Raw genomic sequence first — 22,875 nt, 5'->3', positions numbered from 1 at the left:
AAAATGGAGACATTCCTCCTTCTAAGTGTAGGAAAACACTGCTTTTCCCCAAGTAGGTTACACTGTCGAATTCTGGAAATTTCTTCCCACTAGGACATCAGAGGTTGGAGCATGTGTTCATCTTTACCTTTGACATTGCCCTCCTTCCACTGGAAACCTTCATCTGCAGAAAGAAAATGCATCCCTACTACCTTGTCTTCCACCTGGTAACTGATCTTTTATTTGATTATGAATCATATCAGAATACTGTTGAATTCCGAGTTTGGTTCTAGGTTGTCTTTATTTGATTTTGGCAATGGCTCACTGTCTGAGTGCAACTATGTCTCTGGGAACCCTTAATTATTCCCCTGCATCCACCACAAAGAAAAATCTAAGTGGCTTCCCTGTCCTGCCTGGGGCCCTCTGTAATATTTCTGCCACCCATAAAGTGTCATAATTTTATTAAGAAAGGCAGTGGGTCATGTCATTCTGGATCTATGCTTCATCTTGGGCTAGGGAAGAATCCCAAGTTCTCTAAAGAAAAATCCCAACTCTATTTGCTCACCAACACATGTCAGTAGATTCCTGGATTCTTTACAAGAATTTTGGTTCCTCATTTTAATTTATGCCTTTCTTTTAAACATAGATTAGCTCTTGTTCTGTTGTTTGTCAAGATTCCTACATTTTTCATTTTAACCTCATTTTCTGCATCATAGGTTTCCGTTCTCAGATGGAGATAAATCACGCCGTCCCAACCTGTTTGTAGTGCATGAATCATCCAGTTCTCTTCAATGGGCTTTTCATCTGGTTGTCTGTTTTACATCTGTTCATTCTTTTCTCATACAAGATGCACAGACTACTCCTATTTTCTATGGCTTTTTAAAAATCTGGTACAAAATAATGTATTTTTCCCCATGACATTTCCACTGACTGAAGACATCAGAAACTATTTGAATTAGGAGGACTCCCTCATTTCTATTTACAATATTTCTTTGCATTTTGTGGTATTTCATCTTTTCCCAAACCCCTGAAGGAAAGCAGCACCTGCACTGACCTCTCGAGCAGATGCTCTCAAGCCTTCCTTCTCTGAGAGTATGCAGGCCTCAAGTTTCCTCAGGGCAGAGATGACCTGATTTCATTTATCAGCTAATCCATAGGTAAACCAGGTGATTCTCTTATGGTGGGATGACATAGATAAGAATTCGTATGCAAGACCAAAAAACCAACCAACCAACCAACCAAACAAACAAACAAAAAGCCACAACAAAACAAAACAAAACAAAACAAAAACACCCCCGAACCCCACAAAACTTGTCTAGTCTTAAGACAGGATGTTAGGACAAGCTTACTGTTCAAAACTGTATCTTTTTCTCAAGACGTGGTTATTCCTGAGAAGAATGTGAATTATAATTTTTTACTTTAAAATTAGACTGAAGACAGCAGCTATTGTTAAAGTCTTGTATGGACATCCTCACACTGCCAGTTACATCCCTTTAGTCATATCATAACAACCATGACATCAATGATATAACCTAATATTCCTTTGCATTTTGGGTTATGTTCTGACAGTATTTTTATTTGTGTTTTCTAATAGAAACGAGATTGATATGGGGTCCCCCTCCCAAGCAAGCACTTGAAGGCTATTACTGGTATGTTTCAAGACTAGGGTTTCTATTGTCATTGACATAAACAATAAATATTATAAGACACACTTCTAAGTACTTTCGAACTGTGTGTCTGCAATTCATACGTCTGAGATTTCCTGGAGAGCTCTATATTCTCTGTTCTTTCTCTTTCTCTGTTTCTCCAACTTTTCTTTTAAATGTCGGTGTTCCCAGGGTTCCATCCTTGGTCCTTTCTCTTCTCATGTCACACACTGTCCTTGTGCCTACCATTACCACCACCACCCACGTCCCCCAACTCTCACACCTCCATTCCCATCATGGGCCTCACTTACAAACCTTTTCTCCATATCCAACTGATTCTTAGTCCCAGAAGATGTTGCCCCTCTGATCTCAGTAGGAATTAGTGGTTCTCTGGAGCCATTGACTTGGTTTTAATTGAGGGTCTCAATGAAACATAGGGTTGATTGTTCTTGCCTCTGCTTTGCAGCTGGGAAGTTCAGGGAAATTTGTTGGCCTCTCTGTAGTTGTTGTTTAAAGTCTGCATGTTAACCTCACCTCTTGCTCAATTCTCTTCACCTCAGTTTTTCATCCATTTACTTATTTCCATCCTGCCTTCATGTACATATATAGCCTTGATTTGGAATAGGTATGAATCTAAGTAATTGACATATCACACAGATGTTTATATCATGTATGCCTTCCCCTTCTGAATAACTCTATCCTATTGATCCATGTGGTTATACCTTAATTTCAACCTAGTGGAAATGTATCTTCTTCTGAAAGTTCTCTGCCGTGAGTTAATCTGACTAGTCTCCCAAACTAGTAGCCATCTTAACTTACTCTTGGACTCCTTTCTCCTTTTCCCACCATCACAGCTAATCTTGTCAGCATATCTTTCCAGTTTATTGTGGGCTTTCCTCTACATTCCCACTGTCACTATCCCGAGTGGACTATGGCAGCTGTTTTCCAATAAGCCTCCACTTAATTCTGTAGTCTGTTTCCAGAACAGATTTCCCAAATATATATCGGATCTTGTTAATGTCCTAGTTAAAACTTTCCCTGCACCTCATTGCCTATGAAATAAGTTCCAAACAACTCTGTGATGAGCGAGGCTCTTTGTGACTTGAACAGTGAGCTCTTTTTTCTAATGGGAGCGTATTTTCCCTTCTAGCGGCCAACCATTTTCCTGAGTTGCCATTTGTTCCAAGGTTGGTTTTCCTTGGAAGCAGACTCTGAGACAAACAGAGATTGGAGTCCAAGAGTTTGTTTAGGACATGGTCTTGGCATCACCACCTGTAGATAACAAGGAAAGAAAGCAGAAAGGTACTGAGAGAGAAGTTGGGCTGTGACAAGTGGTATGTTAGAACTGGTGTGCACAGAAATTGGCAAATGTTATAAATCAGCATGCCCCCACCCCGTGTCCAGAAAACCCAGTTAACTTCTGGCTGCAGTGCAGTCTCAGGGAAGACCTCAGCTAAATCCACAAATTGTTTGAGCTGGATGGCCCTTCAGAGTTGTCCCCAAATTTGACGTCAGGGAGCGGGCATCTATAGCCCTTTTTCATCAGTCTCTGGATGTCGACTTCTGCTGGAAGGGGGCATGACCTTGGACAAGGTCATGTCCCCTTTTAGCTGAGGTAATTCCGAAAGAGGGCTGACAGCTGAACGCTGTCTATAGGCTCCCACCAGGCCCAGAAGCTGGAGAAGCAGGTCCTTCAAGAGAAGCTTGCCTCAAGTTCCATATGGCTTCCCATTGGCAACATTCTGAGCACCATTGTCTCTGCTTTGGGAGCCACATGGTAGAGTGAAGCTCAAGCTTGAGACTGACCTTTGGCTCTCATAGCCTGGCAGCTGTGACTGGGAAAGGAGTCTTTTGGCAAAGTCAGGTGGAGTCCCTGGTCTTCTCTCCAATCCTTGAACTAAGAATATAAGAATTATGGATTTTCATTCTCCTTTATCAAGTTATCCACCCCAGAGTCCCTTAATTCATCAGCTTCGCCATGTTCTTTTATGACAGTGGCTCTCAAATGGGGACGATTTTGCCCCCGAGGAGACAATTGGCAATGCCAGGAGATATTTTTGGTTGTCACAGCTGTGGGAGGGGGTACTATGGGCATCTTGTGGCAGACCCAGGGATGCTAAAGAGCCTACAGTGCACACACAGAGCAGCCCTCCCAGCAAAGAATGATCCAGCCCAGAATGTCAGTGGAGCTAAAGCTGAGAAACCAGTCCATGGCAATAGCCCCTCAGTGGGCACTTGATTCCTGATGACCATGGAGAAATAATGAAATGCTTTGTTTCACCTTCGCAGGTGCTAAGAGGGTCAGGGTTGCCCTGACCCCTAATCCTTCAATCATAGCTGAATTGTCATTGCCTTTTACCTTGGCCAGGTCAAGTAATCAGTCTCCGATTCTGCCCTATTTCTCTGGGAATCGATTGCCTGCAGCCGTCCCCATAGCAGTTAGGATGCTGTTGCAAGAAAAATAAACCAACTCACCTTGACTTAAGCAGGAAAGAACTGTATTGGGAAGATACGGAATAACTCACAGAAATACCAAGAGGGCTGGATTCTGGTATCCCCACTGAAACTAGGCAGCCCAATTCTGAATTGGATCCTGAAGCCCTAGGACCTGAATCCTAGGCATCTAAAATTATACCACAAAGTCAGTCCAGAGAGGACACTGCCCCTGGCTCTCTGATCATTGACTTGTGCAGACTGTGGATTGGACAGGCTGCTCCACCTGTGTGGCCCCTTGGGACTCAGAGTCCTTGATACTCCTGCTGCTGCTACTGCTAGAGAAGATCCCCTCCTGTTCCTGCTTTTCTGTGTCCCCTGTCAAAGTCTGCCGCAGGGGTATTCAGATGTTGTGAGAGCAACAATCTGGCTGTTTGAGCTTGCATGCTAGGAGGTGGCCATTACCTGTGACCAGGAGGGGAATTCCCCAGACACGAAAAGTGTTTAGATGGTAGGGGACAAAACAGTGATAACTTTCAGGTGAAAAGGGTGTTAATTCCTTCAGACTTTTGTGTACATTTCAGGCCGTTTTATTGTAAACGTCTCCAACACAGAAAGCTTGGATATATAGGTCTATTTTTCCAGTGTGTCATCTCAGGTTAACTTATGGGTTTCTGATCCTATCATAACTTCTCTTTACTTTGTTACACACACACACACACACACACACACACACACACAAACATACACACACGCACGCTCATACCTTGCTGTGATAGCCTACCTTCCTCAGTATAAAAATAGGTATGTCTCTTAAAGATCTTACCCTTTATTATTCAAATTCATTTCAACATGTGTTAGCAGTGCCAAAATAAACAATGCTGGAAATAGTTTCCTAATGCAATAAAGCTAGACAGCATGACTTTTCATTTCTGTCTTTGATTAATTGTGTGCTTTTCTCCTTTATGAAAGATAAATCTACATGGAGAGCTCCATCAAGGCAGAAAAACAAAGAGACTCTTTTGAAAAGTTCTTGGTTTTAGTGCGACATTTTAATATATATTTTTTTCTCAGTGTCATTTGATGAATCTTTCCACTCACCTTTTCTGACAACAGCTGAGTTGAAACATTTTGTGCTTCATAAATGCGCTGATGATACCCTGAGCGGGCTCTGCAAGAGTTTCTGGTTAGCCTGTCTTGTAAAATACTGACTTGTCTGGGAGACTCAGAAATTGCCAGGAAGGTAAGGCATTTTTTTTTAAAGAGAATTTTTTTTTTTTTAGTTTTTTTTTTCAATTTATTTATTTTCAGAAAAACATTATTCATTATTTTTTCACCACACCCAGTGCTCCATGCAAGCCGTGCCCTCTATAATACCCACCACCTGGTACCCCAACCTCCCGAACCCCTGCCACTTCAAACCCCTCAGATTGTTTTTCAGAGTCCATAGTCTCTCATGGTTCACCTCCCCTTCCAATTTACCCAAATTCCCTTCTCCTCTCTAACGCCCCTTGTCCTTCATGCTATTTGTTATGCTCCACAAATAAGTGAAACCATATGATAATTGACTCTCTCTGCTTGACTTATTTCACTCAGCATAATCTCTTCCAGTCCCGTCCATGTTGCTACAAAAGTTGGGTATTCATCCTTTCTGATGGAGGCATAATACTCCATAGTGTATATGGACCACATCTTCCTTATCCATTCATCCGTTGAAGGGCACCTTCGTTCTTTCCATAGTTTGGCGACTGTGGCCATTGCTGCTATAAACATTGGGGTACAGATGGCCCTTCTTTTCATGACATCTGTGTCTTTGGGGTAAATACCCAGGAGTGCAATTGCAGGGTCATAGGGAAGCTCTATTTTTAAAGAGAATTAATGAGGCATTCTGAAGGAAGGATCTACATGCAGGTCCACTTTGACTGTCAGGTAAAAGACCAGGGACAGCTAACCTGCCCATCACTGTTGGTGAGGTTTTGGCACGTTGGTAAGAACCCAATGTTACAGCTGAACATACCCAAACAGAGGAGTAGTTTTTCGTTCTTGCTCAAGGTGTCCTTCCCTACTATTATCTATCACCACTCCAATTTTATAGGTGGAGAAAGTGACTTGTAGGAAAAGCAGACCACAGACTCAGAATTAGAAGTCAAATATTAAGAAACAAGCGATCACATAAAAACCCAATGCTTTTCCATTTATAAAGACCAGTGCAGGATGGAAGAAGGGAAATTCTTATCAGTTGGAAGCTGGAGATGGCAAACCGCAATTAACTCGTCAGAATGGCAAACTTTCTTCTTTTTAAATAAACTTTTCATTTTAGATTAGTTTCAGCTTTATAGAAAAGTTATAAAGATGGTACATAGAATTCTTATATACCCCACACCTAGTTTCCCTTGATGTTAACATCTAACGATAGTATGGTATGTTTGTCACAATTGATGAGCCAATATTAATAGTTTATTATTAATTAATATCTGTATAGTTTATTCAGATTTCCCTTGTTTTTAAGAATTGAGATATAACCACTCTCTGCCTGCCTCTGTGCCTACTTGTGATCTCTCTGTGTCAAATAAACAAAATCTAAAAAAAAAAAGAATTGAGATAAAACCAACATGTAAGATTATATTAAGTTCAGGTGTGTAGTGTAATGATTTGGTATTTGTATATATTGTGAAATGATTGCCATAGTAAGTCATATTAACACCATTAACACACACAGGTGCAAATCTTTTTCCTTGTGATAAGAACTTTTAAGATCTACTCTCTTAGCAGCTTTGACATACAGTATTATTAACTATAGTCACTATGCTGCATAGTACATGCCCATGACATTTATTTTATAACCAGAAGTTTATTTATTTTGACCAGCTTCACCCATTCCTCCCTCTCCCTTCCCACTGGATCCCTGCCTCTGGCATCCATCAATCTCTCCTCTTATATCTACGAATATGTTTTGTTTTTGTTTTTTTAGATTCCATGTGTAAGTGATATCATATGGTATTTGGGTTTTTTTTTTTTCCTGTCTGATTTATTTCACTTAGTGTAAAGCTCTCCATCCATGCGGTCACAAATGGCAGGATTTTCTTCTGTTTTAATGGCTGAATAATAGCCTGTTGTGTATGTGTATGTATGTATGTATATGTGTGCCTGTCTGCTTTTCCTACAAGTCGGTTTCTCTGTCTATAATACTGGAGTGATGATAGATGGCAGTGTGGAAAGACACCTTGAGTAATAACAAAAAAACCAGTCCTGGGTGTGTGTATATATGTATACACCACATTTTCTTTATTCATCCATCAGAAGATTTTTAGGTTGCTCCGATGTCTTGGCTATTGTAAGTAATGCGTCAGTAAACATGGGGCGTAGTGGGGAGGAGCATATCTTTAGTGTTTTTGTTTCCTTCAGATAAATACCCAGAAGTGAAATTTCTGGATCCAATGGTAGTTCTACTTTCATTTTTTAGTTTCATTTAGTCCCAATGTTTTATTTTTGCTTTTTAGCTTTTGGTTTCAAATCTAAAATCTCATCACCAAGACTAACATCAAAGAAGTTACTGCCTATCTTTTCTTCTAGGGGTCTTATGGTTTCAGGTCTTAATTTTGTGTATGGTTTAAGAAAGTCGTCCAGTTTCATTCTTCTGCATGTGGCTGTCCAGTTTTCCCAGCACCATTGTATATTCTTGGCCATAAATTAATTGACCATATGTGTGCGGGCTTATTTCTGGTCTCTCTATTTTGTTTCACTGATCCGCTCGTCTGTTTTTATGCCACTACCATACTGTTTTAATTACTACCGTCTTGTAATACAGTTTGAAATCAAGATGCACTTATTTGTGGAGCTTAACAAATAGCATGGAGGACAAGGGGAGTTAGAGAGGAGAAGGGGGTTGGGGGAAATTGGAAGGGGAGGTGAACCATGAGAGACTATGGACTCTGAAAAACAATCGGAGGGGTTTGAAGCAGTGGGGGGTGGGAGGTTGGGGGAACCAGGTGGTGGGTATTAGAGAGGGCACGGATTGCATGGAGCACTGGGTGTGGTGCAAAAATAATGAATACTGTTATGCTGAAAATAAATAAATAAATAAATAAAAAGAAGCACGAGGTCTCTAGCTTGTTTCTTCTTTCTCAAGATTGCTTTGGCTATTCAGGTTCTTTTGTGGTTTCATACAGATTTTAGGATTTTATGTTCTATTTCTGTGAAAAATGCCTTTGGAATTTGATAGACATTACATTGTGTCTATATATTGTTTTGGGTAGTATGGACACTTTAACCATATTAATTCTTCAAATCCATGAGCATAGAATATCTTTATTTATGTCTTCTTCAGTTTCTTTCATTACTGTCTTACAGTTTTCATTGTGTAGAGGTCTTTCATCTCTTCAGTTATAACTAGTTATTTTATTCATTCTGATGCATTTTTAAATGAGATTGTTACCTCATTTCTCTAATTGTGTGTTATTAATGGCATAAATGCAGCAGAGTTTTGTATATTGATTTTGTATCCTGCGGCTTTACTGAATTCATTCGTTAGTTCTAATACTTTTTTTGGTGGAATCTCTAGGGTTTTGTTATATATAGTATCATGTCACCTGTAAATAGTAACAGTTTTACTTCTTCCTACTGATTTGGAGGCCTTTTGTTTCATTTTCTTGCTTTATTGCTCTGGGCAGGACTTCCAATAGTACGTTGAATAAAAGGGGCAGGAGTAAGCATTCTTGTCTTGTTCCTTTCATTGTCGAGTATGATGTTAGGTGTGGATTTGTCATGTACAGCCTTTATTATGTTGAGGTATGTTTCCTCTCTACCCACTTTGCTGAGGGTTTTTATCCTAAATGGGTGTTGAATTTTGTGATATTCTCTTTCTACATTTATGGACATTATTTTTAACCATTTTGTTAATGTAATGTATCACTACATTTGATTCATTTGCAAATGCTGAATGAACCATCCTTATGTCTGTGGAATAAATCCCATTTAATCATGGTGTCTGATTCTTTTTATGTATTGTTGAATTTTGTTCGCTAGTATTTTGTTGAGGAGTTTTACATCTGTATGTTCACTGGGGATATGGCCTGTGTTTTTATTTTGTTGTAGTGTCCTTGTTTGGTTTTGGTGTCAGGGTAAAGCTGGCCTTGTACAATGAGTTTGGAAGTGCTCCCTCCTCTTCTGTCTTTTGGAAGAGTTTGAGAAGGAATGATAGGTAGAATTCACAGGGAAGCCATGTGGTCTTGGACTTTGTTTGTTGGGAGATTTTAAATTACTGATTTAATCCCCTTACTGCTAACTGGTCTGTTCTGATTCTTTAGTTTTTATCTAACGTTCTTTTTCTGCTCCAGGATCCTACCTGGGACATCATATTACGTTTAGTCATCATGTCCTCTTAGGCATCTCTTGGTTGTGACTGTTTCTCCTTGCTTTTTCCCCCTTGTTTTCCATGACTTTGACACTTTTGAGGAGTACTGGTAGGTATTTTGCAGAAAGTCCCTCAACTGGGAATTGTCTGATGGTGTACTCTTATTAGTACACGCTAAGAGCCCCTCCAAAAATTGACTTGGGTCAGTAGGGAGGAGGGGTCTCCATGTGTTCAGGACAGGAAGAGGATACCTCCAATTCTTGATTCCCCAGTAGGGGAGGGGATGTATTAAGTTAGCAAACTCCAAAAAGACCATTTGAAGGGAAGACTGATAATCAACTTTGATAGTTGATGGTGTTTATAGATACTCATAATCTATAGGGGGAGCAGTACTTATCTTGGAATAATATTCCATGTCTCATTGTCGCTTAAGCTTTAGTTTTTAGAGCATCTGCTGAAGTTCTATTGGTTGTGGGGGCCTGATTCCCCTCATCAGTAGAGACTCAGAGCAAAGTGGTGACTTGCCATGGTCACACTTAAATATTAAAGGAAAGACTTTTTGACTCCCAAGGAATATTTAATTGGAGACATGGATCTGGAGATCTATAAAATGAGGCCATATTCAGGAAGCATGAAATACACAAAGCTAATCCACAAGGATTTTCCTTTTTGATGCAGGAAAGAAGAAGCAAATATCAGGGCCTTATTCAACTACCAACCAGGTGAAGTCTAGTGATACAAAGAACAAAGGTAAAGATAAAGGGAAAATGTGCTCAATATAAAAGATACACGTACTTATTTCCCTCTATACAATAAGAAAGACCTTCTTAACATTGTTGATTCATTGTGCATTGCTATTATATGACTCATGCAAGGTATTTTCCCTAAGAAATGTACACAACAATTTCTGTGCTGGGGTTCCCATATCACACCTAGAATGAGAGAGAAATTTCTAGCAAATGTAAATTTAAGAGACAGTCTTTCTTTGAAGAAAAAAAAAGAGTCTTTGCTATAAAGAAGGGATTTAAAAATAAAATTATGAAATTCATGTCTAAGTGGAAGATATTGAAGAATCTGATTAGACAGTATTTGTAGATAAATATTTATTTTTTTCTCTTTGGTGGTGTAGTCCTAACCCTTTAGGTTTTTATAATTAAGGTACATAAGCGTAATTTTGAGTAAGAACTTGAAGCATTTTGCCATGATGAATGCTACAGTCCTCAGACAAAAACAAAACCAGTTTTGAGAGATGTTGAAGGAAATGCTTTGCAAAAGAGCTTGGTAATGGGTGCAGGTCTTAATTAATTTCCTACTACCTATTCCCTTTACTTCAAAAGTTAAAAGAAAGCTCCTTGCATTGATGTCATTATCCCAATCATTTGACTAGATTTCTGGGTTCCATATTGGACTTCAAAAGATTTCAGGGGACGCCTGGGTGGCTAAGTGGGTTAAGCCTCTGCCTTCAGCTCGGATCATGATCCCAGGGTCCTGGAACCCCTGCATCAGGCTCTCTGCTCAGTGGAAAGCCTGCTTCCCCCCCTCTCTCTGCCTGCCTCTCTGCCTACTTGCGATCTCTCTCTTTCTGTCAAATAAATAAATAAAATCTTAAAAATAAAAAAAAAGAATTTCAGGAAATACCTACACTAGCAGTTTAAACTTGTTTCCTTAACAGAGACTATTCACAAAGCTTGGACTTTGTCAGGCGCCTGGACTGTGTGGGTTAATGTTTTTAAAAATTTCAGCCCCTGTTTCTCCCAATATCCCTCCACTCTTCTCATCTCTCCTGTGACTCTAATCAAGTGCATGCTAAGTCTTCACACATGGCCGCTGTACTTCTTACCCTCTCTTTTTCATTTGCCACTTTTCTGTTTCTCTGTGCTTCACTCCAGACAGTTTTCTTTGAAATTCTTTTGCATTTCACGGATAGTTTCTTCAGCTACCTATCTATTGTTCCCTCTATTTCAATTATTATATATACTTTTTTTTTTTTTTTTTTAGTTCTACACTTTGCACTCGGTTATTTCAAACTGCAATGTTCCTTTTAAATTTCCAGCACCTTAGCAGCATTTCCAAGGTTGGCCCTTATCACCACGCTCGTGATAAGCAAAACCGTGTGATGGTTTGTGTCTGGTAATTCCATTGTTTGGAGTTCCTTCCCGTGGGCCTCTTCAGGCGTTCTGTTATAACTGTTATGTCTGTGGTTCACATTGTTTCATCTCTTCATATATCTTACTATTGTTTTATTTTTGCTTGGCACTGGACAAGCTCTGTTGCTCTTGACCTAAGCCTAAGTGTTGATGTTTTATTCCTACAGAAAGCATCTTTTCTGCCAGCCCCTGAGGGTGCCAGTGGTCCATGACCTGCAAACCGTAGACTTGCTTCCATGGTGCCGCCCTTTGGAACCCCAGCCCAGGACTTAGCGGAGGAGCTCAGCAGCTTCCAACCCTGGTAGGTACTGGGCTCTGATTTTTTTATTCTCTTCCACACCACTTCCCTGCTCTCCCCAAATCATCTTTTGACTGTTTCCTCCAGACTGAGGATAGAAAAGGTTCCACTTTCCTCTTCAAAGTTTGCCCTTGTAAATCTATTTTTTTTTATCTCTATGATGCTTTTAAGATTAGAAAAAAGTTCCAGATTTTATTGTTGTCTTCAGTGGAAGAATTGGTCCACATGACCTCAGGGGGCTATTCCCGCTGGAAGTAACTCTTCCCCCTTTTCATGACAACCCTCTGCTTCCTGGGTCCACACCAGCAAACTATCCTTCACTGAGAAAGTTATGTTCTTTTCAGGTATTTGGAGAAGCCATGGTTCAGATCTGATTGGACCATAGTTGCTCAGAATCATGTCTACCACAGTCAGAAGTGAACTGGCTCTGCCCTTCCCTGTCTATCTTTTCTCTCCCAGGCCCTCACACAGCTCCTGCCTCCCTCTCCCGTCTGTCCTCACTGAGCCCTCCCCTGCTCACCCCACCTGAAACGGCCCCTGCCATCCTCTACCCCCTGACCCTGCTTTATAGTTCTTCATAACATTTATTCACTTATAACATTATTAAATAAATGTTTTAAAGGTTTTAACGTCTGCTGCTGCCTCCCTGACCCCTGAGCTAGAGCGTGAGCCCATCAGGGGCCAGAAATCTGTCTGCTAAGCTCACCGTATTATCACGGAGTCTCTGTTTACTCAATTAAAATGTTTTGTCTCATTTTTGCAAAATATACCACCAGAAATTTGGTAACACAAACTGCTTTTCAATTTTATTTTCATGAGAAGAAATTCAGGAGAGCTTTATTCCAGCTCTTGTTTTGTACGAATATTTGTTGGAGAGTTCTTTTTATGTCTAACTATATATTAAGCATTAAACTAATTGACAAACACACAAGACAGATATCTGAGTTTCTCAGAGCTTGGGATTTGGAATTTTTTTCTTCCTCATATTTTTTGTTTTAATTCTCTTTTTTTTTAAAGATTTTTTTATTTTTATTTTTAAGTAATCTTTACACCCAGTGTGGGGCTTGAACTTACAACCCCGAGATCAAGAGTCACATGCTCTACTGACTTGTGACTCTTATCATGTCACATGACATTCCAGCCAACACGTGCCCCTGTTTTATTTCTCATTTTGTTTTCTGTTTCAAATATTTATTTGAACACTCAAATATTATAAATATCAAAAACATTCACTGTTTAAAGTAATTATGTAAAAAATCCACTGTTTCCAAGGAACACGAAAGGATCATGCCAACTTGTGAAGGGCAGAGAATAAAAATCCAGAGGGTGATATAAAGGTGATTTCTTACTCACCATACACAAAAAAGAATGAATATTGCTTAAATATAAAAGAAAGCTTATCTGATCAGGGAAATGAAGAATGACTTTTCCAAAAAGGAAAACTATTTAAACCATGTACCTACCATAATAGTGGAAATGTAATACTGACCCTGATGATCGTACCATGTTCGTTCTTTACTAAATTCTTTAAGCCTTCAGATGTCATTTTTTTTTTGTATTAGTTTAACCAAAAGCCTGGTCAGTCCAACCATCTGGACATTTTCATAGTGATGACACTTGGATGCCTCTAATCAAAATTAATAAAGTAAAAATACCAAATTCACTGCATTACGTTACAAGTTGAAAGCAATTGGTCCAACAAGTTATGTCCAATGGGGAACAACGTGGCAAGAAAAAAGAACTACTTTTTCATGCAAAAAGGTGGATGAATCTCGGAAACATTAAGCTAAGCAAAAAAAGGTGGTCCCATACTATGCATACATATGGTGCCATTCATTTGAAATCCAGAAAAGGCAAAAAAAACCAAAACCAAAAACAAAAACAATAACCTATAGTGGCAGAAATCAGATACTGGTTCCCCGGGGCCAGGAGGAAGGGGGATCTGAATGCAAAAGAACACAAGGAATCTTTTTGGGTGCTAGCAATGTTTTACGTCTCAATTATGGTAATGGCCACATGGGTGTATTTGTGAAACATTTAGTGTTTATAAGCTAAGAAAGCTGATTGAAAAAGATACTAAAGTCCATTTTCTTCCCAACTTTTACTCTATGTACTACTCTCATCAAAACAATTCCAAGACTCATTTGATATATGATATCTCTATGTATGTATATATATATGTATATATATATGTATAATTTGATGTTTGATATAATGATTATTGCATTACCTATTAAAAATGTGTCCCTAATTTACTGTGTGTGTTAACACTCCCAATAATGATAATAATATTATCAGTCATGTTTTATTAAATGGCTGTTGATGTTATTTAGTAAGCATCTTCCTTAGGATCTACCTGATGTGAGCATTCATGCCTAAACATGTGCTCCTTAAAGCCTTCCAGCTAAAATTTCCCATTGGTTTCTTCTTCTTTTTTTTTTTTTTTTAAGTTTTTATTTTAATCGCCCAATGCTCATTGTAAGTGTCCTCCTTAATCCCCATCACCTATTTTACTATTCCCCCCCTCACCTCCCTTCTGGTAGCCATCAGTTTGTTCCCTATAGTGAAGAGTCTCTTTCTTGGTTTGCCTCCCTCCTTTTTCCCCTTTGCTCATTTGTTTTGTATCTTAATTTCCACATATGAGTGAAAGCATTTGGTATCTTTCTCTGATTGAATTACTTCACTTAACATTATACTATCTAGCTCCATCCATATTGTTGCAAATGGCAAGATTTTGTTCTTTTCATGGCTGAGTAATATTCCATTGCGTGTGTGCATACACACACACACACACACACACACACACACCCCTTCTTTAGCCATTCATGAATCAATGGACACTTGGGCTGCTTCCATATCTTGGCTATTATAAAAAAATGCTGCTGTAAACATAGGGGTATGTGTATCCCTTTGAAACTCCACGCTGTTTTCCACAGTGGCTGCACCAGTTTGCATTCCCACCAACAGTGCAAGAGGGTTCCTTTTTCTCCATATCCTCACCAACACCTGTTGTTTTTGTGTTTTTGATTTTAGCCATTCTGACAGGTGTGAGGTGGTATCTCATTGTAGTTTTGATTTGCATTTCCCTGATGATGAGTGATGTTGAGCATCTTTTCATGTGTCTGTTGGTCATCTGGGCGTCTTCTTTGGAGAAATGTCTGTTCATCTCTTCTACCCATTTTTAATTGGATTATTTGGTTTTGGGTGTTGAGTTTTATGAGTTCTTTGTGTATTTTGGATACTAAACTTTTATTAGATATGTCATTTGCAAATATCTCCTCCCATTCTATAGGCTACCTTTTAGTTTTGTTAATTATTTCCTTTGCTGTGCAGAAGACTTTTATTTTGATGATATCCCAATAGTTTATTTTTGCTTTTGTTTCCCTTGCCTAGGGGGGTTCTTTCAAAAAAAGTTGCTATGGCTAATGTCAGAGAAATTATTGCCTGTGCTCTCTTCTAGGATTTTTATGGTATCATGTTTCACATTTAGGTCTTTAATCCATTTTGAGTTTATTTTTATGTCTGGTGTAAGAAAGTGATCCAGTTTCAGTCTTTTACATGTAGCTGTCCAGTTTTCTCGGTACCATTTGCTGAAGAGACTGTCTTTCCCCCGTTGGATATTCTTTCCTGCTTTGTCAAAGAATAATTGACCAGGGGTTTATTTATGCATTTTCTATTCTGTTCCATTGATGTATGTGTCTGTTTTTGTGCCAGTACCAAACTGTTCTGATAACTACAACTTTGTAATGTAACTTGAAGTCGGGACAAGTGTGATGCCTTCAGCTTTGCTTATCTTTTTCAAGATCACTTTCGCTATTCTGGGTCTTTTGTGGTTCTATACAAATTTTCACTTTTTTAAAAAAAAGACTTTAGTTATTTGACAGAGAGAGAGAGAGAGAGAGAGACAGCACAAGCAGGGAGAGTGGCAGGCAGAGGGAGAGGGAGAAGCAGGCTCCTTGCAGAGCAGGAGAAGCCAAATATGGGACTTGGTCCCAGGACTGTGGGATCATGACCTGAGCTGAAGGCGGTAGCTTAACCAACTGAGCCACCCAGACACCCCAAATTTTAACATTTTTAAAAGGTTTTTAAGTTATTTCTCTACCCAATATGGGGCTCTGACTCACAATCCTGAGATCACGTGCTGAACCAACTGAACCATTCAGGTACCACCCCCCCCATGCAATTTCAGGATTGTTTGTTCTATTTCTGTGAAAAATGCTTTTGGTATTTTGATAGGGATTGTATTAAATGCGTAGGTTGCTTCGAGTGGTATAGACAGTTTAACAGTATTTAATCTTCCAATCCATGACCACAGAATGTGTTTCCATTTCTTTGTGTCTTCTTCAATTTCTTTCATCAGTGTTTTATAGTTTTCAGAGTACAGGTCCATCACCTCTTTGGTTAGATTTATTCCTAGGTATCTTTTATTTTTGATGCAATTGTAAATGGGACTGTTTTCTTAATTTCTTTTACTGATGCTTCATTATTAGTGTATAGAAATGCAGCGGATAACGGCACGTTGATTTTGTAGCCTGTGGTTTTACTGAATTCATTTATCAGTTCTAGCAGTTTTTTGATGGAGTCTTTCAGGTTTTCTCTCTATATAGTATTAAATCATCTGTAAATAGTGGAAGTTTTACTTCTTTGTTATTGATTTGGGTGCCATCTTTTTCTTTTTATTGTCTGATTGCTGTGGCTTTGACTTTCAGTACTCCGTTGAATAAAAGTGGTGAGAGTGGACATCCTTGTCTTGTTCCTGACCTTAGGGGAAAGGCTATCCATTTTTCCCCACTGGGAATGATGTTAGAGGTGAATTTTTCAGAATCTCTGGTGTATTCTTATCCACTAAGAAATAATAGAAAGATGTGATGAGTTTCACAATTTTAATATAGTATGAAATCTATAATGTATATTTAAATGTGCACCAAAAGAGTATGGCAGATTGGCAAATGCTGATTTCCCATTTAGTCTCTTTGGTTTGTTATCACTACAAGTACTCATTTATTGGGCATAAGTTATTTTTCTCCTTACAGCTAGGAATTGGAATTACATTACATTAACAGAGTACCAGACTAACAAGGGAAAAAGTAGATAGAAAAATCCCAAATGAAATTAATTTTGACTGTGAATCTCAGAGTAAGAAACAAAGAATAAAACAAACTGGGCACTTCTGAGAAGTCTTAGAAATCACAGTCCATGCGAGCTGGTTCTGTTGCTGCCTGTTAATAAGCAGGCCATTTTCTGCACTCTGATTGATAAAGTCATTATTTTTCTCTGTTGGTTGTAATTCTGCTGATGCCGGTACTCTTATTATAGCAGTCCTGTAACTCAGTTGGCTGGGTCTGATTTGTAGACTCTGGGTCTTTACTGATGACCTTTACTGACCTTGTCAGATTCACAGATCCTCATTATGGCCAAAGTCCAAAGTGCTTCATGAAACAAAATGTTTTGGCACAAGCATATGATTCTGTGGGTGCTGGCCCAAAGAGAGATTGCTCTGTAATGAGAGATCATTGCTACCTAAACCAACAATTTCCCTTAAAAAGCCCAGTGTAAAATATGCACATATGTGTGTTTGTTTCTTCACCAGTAGGGCACCTCTAGCTCCCTATTCTTGCATCCTTTGTACTCCAAGGAAAATTAGAGCCTGCCTTGAATTCTGATAATGCCCACATCAATACACAAAAAACACTAAATCCTATCCATCTCTGTGCTGACATAGACTGAGGTCTTTTCCAGCCTTCCCGGCAAAATTGAATTCCTGCATAAAAGAATTGTTTCATGCAATAAGATATAATCTCTTAAACCTTTTACCATTGGTTTCTTATCATTGAATTTGGAGAATTATGTTTGGGAAATATGAATGTGTTAGTGAAGAAAATGATGTTTTGAAACCCAGAGAAGCAGCTTTTTATTGGTATTCATAAAAACCAAATCCTCATTTCCTGGAAGAGCAAAGCAAATGATGACATTCCCTGCAGTAACTTCATCAATTAGTTGATAAATTTCCTGGAGTGTCCACCCACAGTGTGTAGAAGCCTGATTTGCATGCTCTGGAGCATTAGGAGAAAAATACTGGAGGAGGTCTTCTGCCCCAGGAATGTAATTTTAATTAAAATTAATGAGAGACATGTAAGAATACAATGTATGTGTATACATATGCATACATATCTACAGTATCTGTCTTCATTATCATCATCATTATTGATCTTCTGCAGCTAAATACAGAGATAAACTAGGGGTGGTAGTTGTGTTTAGAACAAAGGGGAAGTAAGTGGATTAGAAAGTGCAGTTAACATAATTTTTAAAAAGTCTCTGCTAGTACTGTCAGAGTCCTCTGCTTCTTCCTCTTCAAGCCAATGCCTTAGTCTGACCATGTATTAGACTTTGGTTTTTTTTTTCCCAAAAAGAAAAAAATATTTATAAAAAAAAAAAAAACAAAACTTGACCAAACAGGTAAAAGATCTGTACACTGAAAACTGAAAAATATTGATGAAAGAAATTAAAGATGACACAAATAAGTAGGAAGATATCTCATGTTCATTAAATTGAAAATTAAATGTTTTTTAAATATCCATACTACCAAAAACACTTCCAATTCCATGTTATTGCCATCAGCAGCTCAGTGACATTTCTTATAGAGTTCTTTTTTTTATTATCAATCAGAGTATTTATTATATAAAATAAGTGAAAGCCAAAAAATTATTAGGTAGACTTTGAATAGACATGGGTGACTCTCCTACAACAAGGGTATAGAATGAGTTTGCAACATGACAGGAATGAAGGACTCACTTGGACCTTCAATATTCCCTACTGACCTTTCCATTATAGGAAGAACTGTAGTCTGCAATGGACATTGATAGAAGTTATTATGTCTTTCAGTGTACCCTTTTGTTTTTTCCAAAACAAATGGGTTACCAGTTGGGATCTGAAGACCAAGCCACTGTCTCAAGGAGGACCTCTGACACTTGGTGCAAAAGCCACCCCTATCTTTATAGGGCTGTCCTTAGGAGACTTGTAGCTCTTTCCTGCCACATAGCCTTTATAAGGAACATCCTAGTCTATCTGTCCATGTTTCCAAAATCTTGAACCTTGAAAAAATAGGACTGAGGTCTCAATATTTTCCTTCCAGAAGGCGTCTTGTCTTCTTATCAGAGTAACCACCCATTTTAAAAAAAACTTTAAGTTCTGTATAATAAAAGCAGTAGGTGTAATGTGATGCCTTCAGACTCACCAAGCCCTTACTAAACCAGAATCATGACCAACCTGCTTACCTACATCATCTCCACCTCCCTCAGACAAGGAGTGTGACTCAGGGAAGTTTAGGATCAAATTTAAAGCTGCCTGCTACACGTTTTACCTGAAAAAATTATGCAAGATATGTACTCTCGGGTGTGTATGTGTTTGTTTATATATTTAATGTCAAAATACACTTTAAAATTTTGTTTAATGTTTCAAATACTTAAGTAAAACTGACAACTTAGGAAAGGTCTCATGTTTACCCTGCAGTTTTGACTAAATCCTGGTCTGTTGTCCATGTGGGTGTAAATACTTCAGTTTGAAAAGGATAGAAGTAATCACTAACTTGCAGAAATTACAAAACAAGTGCTTTAGAGACTGTTGGGAGGAAAAAAGTCACTTCTATTTGGAAAATTTTCAAGGAAAACTTGTTCAAGGAAAGTTTATTTTCAACCGGGGCATCACTGGCATAAACTTGATCCCTTGAGCAAGGATCTTCGATCTGTGCAATGCTTCTCCCTTCCCAGTCCTTCTGCACACATTCCAAGATGGCAGTTTGTATGGAATTTTCAAAGAAGGTCAAAGAATGGATATGATGGCATGATCTTTAAAAAGTGCAGGTTATATTTGTAGAAAGGAGAGACTATGTTGGCTGAAGTGTGTCAGGCTTATGGTATCAGGTTAGAGAGGTGAGTTCACGTATGGAGGACACAAGTGATAGGAACTCTCTGATCATGTAAGTCTTTGTGAGAAGAAAGACTCTTTCTCCCACCACAGAAATCAGAGTACAGACTTCCCTCCTTGCATCCATTAGGGTTTTTATTTTTTAAAAAGATTTTTTTTATTTGAGAGAGAGAGTGAAAATGAGAGACAGAGCATGAGCTGGGGCAGGGGGAGGGGCAGGGGGAGAGGGAGAAGCAGACTCCTCGCTGAGCAGGGAACTGGACACTGACAGCAGGCTCGATCCCAGGACCCTGGAATCATGACCTGAGCCAAAGGCAAATGCTTCACCAACTGAGCCACCCAGGTGCCCCTCCATTAGGGTTTTAAATTTTGTTTTGTTTTTTAGGAGGGTAAGCATATCATTACAAAGCCATGGATTAAAAAAAAAAAAAACTTAGTATAGCCATTGATAGGTATAAAATACCTTATTTTATAAAATAGCAAAATGATGATGTTCTAGTCTATCATGTCTTTGTCATGTATGAACTTACATAATCCCAATTTTGTTTTTCACTCCTTCATCCATTTGGTCACCCTGTGAATTAACTAAGTTTCCCTAGAAACCAAAGTTTGAGGCAAAGTTTGCATGCTAAAGTTTTATTAGGAGATACAACTCAAGACAGCATGAGTGAGAAAAAAAGCGAAGTGAGGCAGGGAAGGAGGAAAAGCAAATGCAAAGAGGTATTTTACTGAGCTGGTATAGCTTCACAGAAACACACAACTAGTTGTTTGGTCACACAGGACAGCTTCTGGAGTTGTGACATGCTACCTGTTGGAATAGTCCAAAACGGAGGAGGAAAAGGAAATCTATCTGCTGGTGATTTCTCATATCCTGTCTCTCATTGGTCAAAATTCAAAGTTCACTTCAAAAGCTGCCAACTCCTCTAATCTTCCGGGTTGAACTCTCAGACTACCCCAGGCAGCGTTTGGGGAAGCCATATCCCAAGTCCTAATGTTTAAGACTATTATCTGGGCCCACAAGCACTTGGAAGAGGCAGCATGTTTCTGCTCATGCTCTCAGGTTGGACCTGGGCACTAGAGCTCCTGGTGCCTCACAGCAGCAGGAATGGCCGCCGCATGCTCAGAGCAGAGCTCTTACCTCAGGGGAGGCCGAGACAGCTGCTGTGTTAGAGCAGGTGACCGTGGTAGTGATGGGGATGTCCGCTGAAGAAGGGGCCACGCCTCAGGGGCAGGTGAGGCTGTGCAGATATGGGAAGGTGCATGAACTCGGTTTTACCTTCTCCGGAGTATATTTCCTACAATAAAGGGTAGAATAATGCTTGGCTTTTCCCTTTCAAACTATTTTTTAGACTAGTGAATCAGTTCCAGAGAGCCTATGATTAGTGAGGTAATCAATGAGGGTTCTTAATTTTGTTTTGTTTTGTTTTAAGGGTGCGCATGGCATTACAAATCCATGGATTTTTTAAAAAACTTAATTGATTTATTTCAATCCATTGAAATTTATATTTATCTTAAATACTTATTTTATAAATGTCCAAATTGTCCCTTTTTGGCAAGTGAAAGCCACTGCAAGTTGCTTCCTGATTCCAGCTGACGTGTTTCTAGAAGTCTTTGAGAATGTTCTTGTTTTTTGGTGTGATAAAGTATCTTACACATTTCCTGTCTCAGACCTGGAATCAGCCATTTCTGGAGGGAGCCCTGGTTCATTGTGGTGGAAATGGTAGTGGGAACCAAAATCTGGGCACTAAGGGTAAAGTAGGAGAATAGTGAAGGTAAACCCAAGTGTTGAGAGGATTCTTTTAAATACAAAGTTTCAAAAAATAGAAAAAGCAAATTCTTAACAGGAAAATTAAAAAATTGACAAAGGCACAGAATGGAAATGTGTATATATTTTAAATCTAGCAGAAAATTCAAATTTTTACTTGAGTGACTCGGCAGACTCCTATTTAAAAACTCCTAAAGAAAACCTTTTATTCAGGGGCGCCTGGGTGGCTCAGTGGGTTAAGCCGCTGCCTTCGGCTCAGGTCATGATCTCAGAGTCCTGGGATCGAGTCCCACATCGGGCTCTCTGCTCAGCGGGGAGCCTGCTTCCCTCTCTCTCTCTCAGCCTGCCTCTCTGCCTACTTGTGATTTCTCTCTGTCAAATAAATAAATAAAATCTTTAAAAAAAAGAAAACCTTTTATTCAGTTGATCAACCAACATTATTGTTATACCTTCTCTTTGCACATTTTTTAGGCTCTCCAAGTACTTACATGTTCTTTTAAAAGTATACATGGGTCCTAAGAATGGAAGCTTGCAAACAGCCAGGAATCTGTGTACATATAGTTTACAAAGGAAGCTCAGTTAATTAGAACAGTTGAGCATGAATGGGCCCAGGGAGAATGTGGTGGAAGAGAAAATTTATTTAGCAAACAGTCATTTACCTTCCATGGAGCTGGACTCTGCCATGGAGAATTCAAAGGTGAATGTATCTAGCTAATAAAAGTCTACCTATTTATTTTCATTAACTTTTTATTCTAATTCCAGTATAGTTAGCATACAGTGTAATATTAGTTTCAGGTGTACAATATGGTGATTCAACACTTCCCTACACACCTGGTGCTCATCCCAGGTGACTCCTTAATCCCTATCACCTACTTCACCCATCCCCCCACCTACCTCCCCTCTGGTAACCATCCGTTTGATCTCAATAGTTAAGTTCTTTCTCCTTTTTTTTTTCTTTGCTCATTTGTTTTGTTTCTTAAAGATGAACTTAAATACAAAGTTCATCCCTGTAAGTATTTCCAGATAATTTGAAAGTAAGAGAAGAAAACAAAAAAAGAAAAGAAAAATGTCTTTTGAGTTACCAGCTGCTGTAGACAGAAGAGGGAGAGCCTTAGAGCCACAGTGGAACCAGAGTGGTAAGCCTTCTGGGAGAAAGAAACGTTACATTTGGTCTTGAGGAATGATTCCCAAGTAGTGAAAGGCTGTTGTTCTAGAAATCAGAGTACTTAAGCTATAGGAAAAAGCACATGTAAAGCCAAAGAGAAGGGAAAGGGAATGTCCCAAAGGAATGGCAAGTATTTTGTGTGGGATACGTGGAGCAGGCCTGTGAT

The 22,875-nt window shown here is 39.0% G+C and overlaps 1 long non-coding RNA gene across 3 annotated transcripts in view; it reads left to right on the top strand.

The window, feature by feature from the left end:
• The window catches only part of LOC122904272, a 97,411-nt gene that overhangs the window by 53,168 nt on the left and 21,368 nt on the right, over positions 1-22,875 (top strand). For 2 of the 3 annotated variants that reach the window (XR_006384170.1, XR_006384173.1), the window contains one exon: positions 11,726-11,859. This is a non-coding gene — a long non-coding RNA (uncharacterized LOC122904272). Of the gene's footprint in view, positions 1-93; positions 207-11,725; positions 11,860-22,875 lie in introns of all 3 variants that reach the window. The other variant, XR_006384171.1, reaches the window with a different exon arrangement.

This window comes from Neovison vison, chromosome 1, assembly GCF_020171115.1.
Source record: "Neovison vison isolate M4711 chromosome 1, ASM_NN_V1, whole genome shotgun sequence".
NCBI classification, from domain to species: domain Eukaryota; kingdom Metazoa; phylum Chordata; class Mammalia; order Carnivora; family Mustelidae; genus Neogale; species Neogale vison.
Note: the sequence above shows the minus strand (reverse complement) of the source record. Positions and strands in the feature narration are given on the sequence as shown.